This window comes from Octopus bimaculoides, chromosome 7 (genome assembly GCF_046866305.1).
Source record: "Octopus bimaculoides isolate indiv1 chromosome 7, ASM4686630v1, whole genome shotgun sequence".
Classification (NCBI taxonomy): Eukaryota; Metazoa; Mollusca; class Cephalopoda; order Octopoda; family Octopodidae; genus Octopus; species Octopus bimaculoides.
The window spans coordinates 36,886,799-36,895,152 of NC_142934.1; the positions used below are offsets into that span (position 1 = coordinate 36,886,799).

The window sequence follows — 8,354 nt, forward strand, 5'->3', positions numbered from 1 at the left end:
ATTGTGAAGAAGGAATCAAAATGCTAATCACAAACTTAGTAATTTAAACACTTTCTTAATATACACTGAATCAAACCCAGCTCATTGATGCCACAAACTAAATTAGAGTCTGAGGTAAAATATGGAAGAAATTCTTTTTCCTGATGGTAGTGTATGTCACCTGGATTAAGCAAATCAGTGATAATTAACCTTCAACCAAATAATACAGAAATTTCATAAAATCCAAGTTCACACTGCAAATCATTGAATTTGTGTAAAACATTGAGGCCCAGTATTAAAGAGTCACATTTTGTGTCTTCTGTTTTTTCATTTTAAGAGCAGGTATATGAAACATGGGTCTTTTCACAGGTGGCATAGTGTTTGTTTTTTCCGTTAAATCTTGTTACTTGCAGGAGTAGAAATAGCAATCATCTGTGTGATGTAACTGACAACAAACCATTGATCTCATAAACAATGTAGATTTCTTACTTTCCTTTGCTCCAAAATGTAACTCAATACAATATTTACAAACTTTATGAGGGATCCAGGATTTATCTTGATTGCTGAAATACAATCAATATATTTGTTTAACAAGGGATGATATATTTTGCCTTTGTTGTTAAGGTATATATTTGACACATATATTACAAAATGTATTTTTTATGTTCACATGGTCTGCTTGTTATATCTGAACAAATAGAGAAAAATAAACATATAAAGTCAATGAAAAAGCATGTTACTAAATATTTGTAATGTAGTTTATGAAATAATCTTATAGGATATTCTTCCTCATTTGTGGGAAAACTATGATGCAATGAAAAAAAATTGATAACCTTCTTAACTTCACAGATTTCATTTAAATTGCCTGAAAATAAATATTATAATCACCTTTGACCAATGCTATTTTTTCAAGGAGCTTAGATATTCCATCTTTGTGGACTGGAACAAGATCTGATACAGTTGAGTCTTGGACTAAACACCTGCTCCTGCTACTCCACAACTCAAACTTTGGGGTAAGTTGTCGGTGGATAGAGAATTTCTTCAGATTTCTGTCTAAAATATTCGTTTAAAGGCCAAAAAGTTTCAGGCATGGAGGTAAATTGATTACATCAACCCAAGTGCTTGACTGTTACTTATCTTATTGACCCTGGAAGGATGAAAGGCAAATTTGACCTTGGCAGAATTTGAACTCAAAATATAAAGACAGCTGAAATGCCACTAAGCATTTTGCCCAGTGAACTAACAATTCTGCCAGCTTGCCACATTAATTTTCTGCTTTAGATATTGAACATTAGGATTTTGAAAACTAAAAATCATAATCTTCAACAACAACATGGTACACAAATCAATTACAGTACCACTAGCAAACTTATCTCCTGCAATTGACACCTTCAGATCTTTTTTTTTTTAAATAATGGCACATTAGATGATGTGGTCCTACATACATGGAATAATCTCAGCTGGAATACTATTAGTCAGTTGTCTGTTGATTGTGTGATTAGAGGTTATACAATAGTACACAGATACACCTGTTAATTTTTTTCTTTCCATACTCATGGCTAGAAAAAAAATATTTGTCAAATAATCCACATAATTTCTACATTAGATAAGTTGCTAGACCTTACATGATCAGATGAGGGTAAAAGTTAGGTATCAATGAGTGGATTGACTTCACTGACCTCCACCCCAATACAAATTTGGTCTGTACTCCTGACGGATAAACCCAGAAAAACAAAACACTTACAGGAGCAGGTAATTAAATCTCCACCCACTTAATTTTGTTTAACAATGGGTTCTACCCATACCTGCATGGAAGGAAGACCGTAAATAACAATAATGATGACTGTAAATACTTCCATTTTGGGTCACCACTCAAAAGTTCATTTTCAAGAAACACATCTGTGACTTCCTCTACAAGATATTGTTGTTCAACCCAAGTCTTCTTGGTTAACCTAGCAGACCAGACTTAGATCATAGATCTAACTGTAAACACACCATTTTTTAAATATCATACATATTATCCAAGACAATAAGATGTATTTATCTGATATTTCTAGCAGCTTAACAATATAGTGGTTTGTTTTACTCCAAGCTATTGTCACAAGTAGAGTTGAACCCAGCACTGCAAGCTAACAAACCAAACATTTTTCTTTTTAATGAGTAGAGCTTATAACTCTTTTTCAGGATCAGAGGTAGCTTTCCAAGGCTAAAGGCACCTAAGGGTCTAGTTTCAGTATGAAAATAAGTGTTGCTTACAGTGGCAACTACTTCCAACTCAGTGGAACTTATTTTCAGTGAGGTGAACTGGTCATGGAACGGAACACAACACTGCTAGAAACAAAATACAGAACAAAGATTTCTTAGTTGGTTATCCATCAACAGATAGACACTCACACACACACACAGTATGTGTGTGTATGCTCCCTCAGTGAATATTATGAGAAAGAAAATGGTTATTATAAAAAAATGTTAAATGGTATAATTTTTGTTTATTTCTTTACAAGGAGTGGGGTTTGTAAATTGACGACAGCAGCATTTAACAAACAGAAATAAAGGTTTGATGCTGTCTAGTTATACTGACCACACTAAATAAGACAGTATGGTTCCCGGAGTTGAGATCAGCATACAACTCTGATATACTGAAAGTTTCCATAGAATAAACCTTGTTATAGTTCTGATACATCACATGAAATCAAAGCTAGGCTTCTGCTGTGTTCTTCTTTTTTTAAATATATTATCATTATCAATGATAACAAAATATGTTTTGTTCATATATTTTCATTTCAGTTTAGCAGTTCTTACATCTGCAGATCCCCTCCCCCATCCCACCCCAAAAGCTATAGCTTTTGCTGCACAATACAGCAACTAGAATATTTCAACTTCAACTGATGGTAATGTATGTATGTATGTATACTGATTCAACTTTAACTTGTGTTAAATGTGTGTGTAAAAAAGTTTTTTAATTACTGTTTGGTAAATAAAAATGTACCTTAATTTTAAAAAAAGTAGTTTTTCAAATTTTCTGCAGTCAGGCTACAGAATCTTAATTTTTTTTGCTTTGTTTATTGTTTGGATTTCTTTTTGTATTTATTATGTAATTCAATTTTCTTTCTTTCTTTCTGCCAATATACAGTCTTTAAATTGATTTGAAGGAAAAATAGCTTGAGTAGTGTTGATGAGATATCACATTTGAAAAAGATGTCTTCTTCCTAGCATGGATCATCCGAGTCACTCTCAGATGAAGAGACGTCATTCAAGTCCTGTACATTCGGCTGGTAAACTGGCATGTGTTTTGGACTCCAGGTTTTCGGAAGATGACGAACCAGACAATTTTTTTGATGTTTTGCCTAGAGAAGACAAAATATTTTATATACATATGTACATATATACATGATTATATATTTACAAGCCAATGAGGGTGCCTCTCTATAGTTGCTTAACCTGTCAGTAATAGCAGCACTATCTTAAAAAAATATAAGGCACATGAAGCTTATGGTTTTGGTTCTAGAAATGACGAGAGAACAAGGCTGCTGGAGTTCTTATGATGCTAATGACTTGATTTGCAACACTTGATCACCTATGAATCTGGTGGGCACAGAAATCAGATTGACTACATTCACACCAGAAAATGGGATAGGCAGATGCTTGTAAATGAAAAGTCATTTCCTGGTGAAGAATGTACTATCCAACATAAGTTAGTTTTAAGTGACTTCAGACTTAGAGCTAGAAGGATTCAGAGATGTAAACCACTTAGGGGAAAGAAGATAATCTTATTGGATATTCTTTCTCATTTGTAGATATAATGAAAAAAAAATTGATATGATGCAATGATGCATTGAAAAAAATGATGCAATGAAAGAAAATTGATAACTTTCTTGACTTTATGGATTATATTAAAATCACCTGAAAATAACCATTATAATCACCATTGGCCAATGTCATTTTCTCAAGAAGCTTAGATATTCCACCTTTCTGCAATGGTACAAGGTCTGACATTGTTGAGGATCCTTCAAACAGCTGAGGATTTACAGACATATTATTTGAAGCATTTGATGAAAAGGAAGAGAAGATGGAGGTGTATAATATAGAGGTCAATTGGAAATTCTTATAAGACAATCTACTGGGGGCTACAGACTAAGTCTGTAGCTGGTTCAAAATTTCAGCCAGAATAAGGGTGGTATAGTGATGGAACAGGGAAGTAGACAGAGCCATAAAAGCTGCTTGGAAGGTTTGGAAGAATAGGGTCAGCAGAGATCTTTACCAGGTAGCTAGAAGAGAAGCCAGGAGACAGGTCTATTTAGCAAGGGGAGAAACAGAAGAGATATGCCAATATTATACAGTATGAGGACCAAGGACATGAATTGCTCCAGATATCAAGGCTGTGTATCAGAGAAAATTAAGATGCTGTGGAAGAGTGTTTGGAAGGATAATGGTATACTTGCACTAAGTATTTTGAAAAGAAAGAGGCATAGAATGGAGAGAAAGAGTTTTCCTAATATGAACTTGACAGAGAGTCCAGCCATTCTTGTTGTCAGCAGTGTGATAGATACAGCAATTAAGGATATGAAGACTAGGAATTATCTCTGAGATGCCTAGTCACCTGTATGAGTAAACAGGTTGTAGGTATTATATCCAATGATTGGTGTAGCAGTATCATTGGCAACTGTTACAAAGTTAAACAAAAGGAATTACAGGTATCAAATTACTGGACCAGGTTATGAAAGTCACTGAAAAAGTTGTAGCCCAAATTCATTAGATAAGATGCAGTTTGATTTTATTCTAAGGAAGAGAACTACTGATGCAGAAGTATTTAAGAAAAAGTAAACCTCTGCAGCTGGCATTTGCTGATATGGAGAAAGCCATTGATAAGGTGCCTCAACCCCTCACCTGGTGGTCACAGCAGAAGCTAGAGGAATGGTTAATGAGAGCCATTCAAGCCATATACAAGTAAGAGTTAACAATGAGTACAGCAATGAATTTAGTATGCATGTAGAAGTTATCATCAGGCTTTGATTATCAGTCCTCTCCTATTTATCAAAGTCCTTCAGGAGATAACAAAGGAATTGAAAACTGGTTGTCCACAGGTACTTCTTTATGTTTATAATGTTGTTCTTATAGCTGAAACTGTAGAAGAGTTAGAAATGAAACTGCAGATGTGGAAGCAAAACCTGGAATCAAAGCATCTTAAAGTTAACTTAGCAAAAATCTAAGTTCTAGTTAGCTGTCCCTTCATGTAAATAGTCCGGTTGCATATGTAGACAAGGTGTAAGTAGAAATTCTATATGGTGTACTCAATGAAAACTAAGGACACATAAGTAGTACAGTGGAATTACAGGAGGGTTAACAGAGAAAGTAGAATTTGTTTGTAGCAGATGTGCAGGAGCAGTAAACAATAAGACACACCAGAAATAGATGCCCAGGAAGTTCCCTAGAAGTAATACATAGCTTCAATTACCTAGGTGACCAAATTAGCAGTAGAGGAGGATGCTCTGAAAGTATAGTTAGAATAAGAACTGGCTGCAGGAAGTTCAGAGAACTATTACCTCTATTTACATGTTATTATTTATATCTTTATCTACTTTGATATATATATATATATATATACAGCAAAAATTTAGATTCAGGTGAATATGGTACTTAAGTTTAGGCACCAGAATTTAGTACGGTATTATCCATACAATTTCAAAGTAAGGTGATTAAAATCAAAATAAGCAACAAGGATATCCAGAGGTAATGCGGTACGATTGTTTCATGCAACTCCATTTAATTGAACAATGTAATCATTACATCAATTTAAAATGCAGAGCAATCCTCAGCTGCACAGAGACATAGAATTTAATTAAATTAGAACAGATGGACACATTATTATAACTATACCTAAAATTTCCAAAGAGTTAAGGAGAAAGACAAAGAACATTTTGCTTCAGCTACACCATAGAAATTAATAAATAAACCACCAAGAAGACTCTGCCTGTCACTGATTTTATTTGTTTTTTTTAGTTCTAATTTATAGTCTAGTTTATCAAACCTTGTATATCTAAAGCTTAAGAGAAGAAAGGGCATTATCTGTTAGGGGTAGGGGGGATAGAGCAGACAGAAATCATGGTTGATGTCATAAAACCCTGAGGTTTGGTGACAACTAAGGTGGGGGGCGCCTACTAACAGACCATTGATAATGAAACAGGGGAAGTCTTATCATGTAGTACTATAGTTAAATGTTTTAAAACAATTTTGCTATATTGTATACAGATACAGTTTATGACTATTCATCGGGTTATTAATAAGAATATATTAACAAAAGGATAGAAATTTATGGATATTTTTTGAGTATATAGCAAAACATTTACCACAATAGAGGGAGGAAAAGAAAAATTATTCAGAAATAGTTTAATATTTAATATTCATATATATTATTATACACTTAATAACTAACTCTTCATATGGTGTCTATGGATATTGATTAATCCTTAGTTTATAATATACAATTATAGGCATCTTTATAACTTAAAATTTAAACTGCTTAGATTAAAATTTAACTAAGTTATAGTAGATTTTGGTCTCTCACCTAAATGATAAATCTTCCTGGTAACACCAAATTTTAACTTTACCCAATAATGATATATTGTTTTTACTTAAATTTTTCCTTCTAACATTTGCTATTGAAGTTAGTAAGGTATAGATTTTTTATTAAGTTTTTAGTGAATAGGCTGTCTTTATTCTTTTTTTTCTATGATGCTCGACCCTAACAAATCATTTTATTATTATTGTTATTTTATAAGTGACTCAAATACATCTAATCCTTGTTCCCCTATTATTTTACACTCGGCCTATGTCAGTTAATACCGGTATCTTGATAACTTAAAACAGCTCAATTTAATTAAATCAGTATACAATTATCATGTTCTTTAACCTCGGTTGGTCCACCATTATATACCATGTAAATCCAATTGATCAATCTTTATAGTAACCATATAATAAGTTAATATTTAGATAGGTAATAAGTGCGGACGTTAAACGATGATTTTCCTCCTTCCATTGTGGTAAAAAAATACTTTGGTATATACTCTTAATATGTATAGAAGTGTTTATCCCTTTGTGAAAATTTCATTCTTAATAATCTTCTTGATTACCCTGAATTTTAATTCTGTACAATAAGACAATATTTTTTGAAATGAGCTTTAGAGACTACTTGATTTTTCTCTTTCTTAAATATTCTTTTAACTGATACCAGATATCAGTCTTTTAGTGATATTAGCTATACAAGTTAAATTAAAAATTTTTAGTCCAATATATTTTAAATTATTGTACTTTCTCTACAAATCTTCTCTATCGGTGTTAATAAGCTAAATATACTTTACCATAGCATTAGTAATTAAGCTACTTTATTGCTATGGTATTGTGCCCTAATTGATTATTTTATTTCATTTCTTTATTAATTTATAATTAGCCTTTATTTATTTATAAATTAATTAAGCAAATCTTTGTATCTCTAGTATTTCATACTTAGCGTATATAAAACTATACTGATATATTTACTACATATATATATATAAAAAAACTCCTTAGAATATAATTTTATTAATATATAATTAGAATGCTCTTTTATCTCAATACTCCTTTATTAATATCAGTATATTCCCATTAATCAATATTCAAGATACCCTATGAAAAGTTAGTTATTAAGTGTATAATAATATATATGAATATTAAACTATTTCTGAATAATTTTTCTTTTCTTCCCTCTATTGTGGATTTAAGAAATCTTGTAAGGTTCTCCTTACATTTGTTCCAAGATAAGAAGCAGTCATCCAAGAATCTTTTCCAGTTCCTATTAAATAGGACAGGAAATGTTCATCAAAAGTAATTCCAGACAGAGTATAGATTTTTTTCTTCCAGGAGTCCCATTACTAGTGTCACAAGCATTGATGCAACTTTCACCCCATCACCATGCCTGGAATTTGTAGGTAATACTGCATTTTAGAAAAGGAATAGTTATTTTCTAGTACCAATTATAATCCTTCAAGTATGAACTCTTTTCGTAATCTTTCCTGAATTCTTTGTGGGTATTTGTCTATCCAGAATTCTACTACTTCTAATCTTCTTTAATAAGCAATATTACTTACAAATGCAAGGCATGGCAATGGGGACAAGAGTTGTACTGAGATTTGCAATACTAGTAATGGGGTTCCTGGAAGAAAAACCAAGAAGCAAAAGAAATCCCAATCTCTGCCTTATGGAGGAACACTCAAACTGAGGCTGAAAACAAATATATAAATATTCCATTTGCAGTCACCCATAATTCTAGGAACTAGAACATGATACCTTCCAATCCTATAGGCATAGCTGTGCAATAAGAAGCTTGCTTCCCAACCACA

The 8,354-nt window shown here is 32.5% G+C and overlaps 1 long non-coding RNA gene across 2 annotated transcripts in view; it reads right to left on the minus strand.

Annotated features, from left to right (window-relative positions):
• Positions 1 to 2,448: 2,448 nt before the first annotated feature.
• Positions 2,449 to 8,354, minus strand: part of LOC128248364 (uncharacterized) — a 17,927-nt gene continuing 12,021 nt past the window's right edge. Inside the window, exons 1-2 of one of the 2 annotated variants that reach the window (XR_016242608.1) lie at positions 3,906 to 7,679; positions 2,449 to 3,326 (exon numbers count right to left, since the gene is read on the minus strand). This is a non-coding gene — a long non-coding RNA (uncharacterized LOC128248364). Of the gene's footprint in view, positions 3,327 to 3,905; positions 7,680 to 8,354 lie in introns of those variants that run through there. The other variant, XR_016242609.1, reaches the window with a different exon arrangement.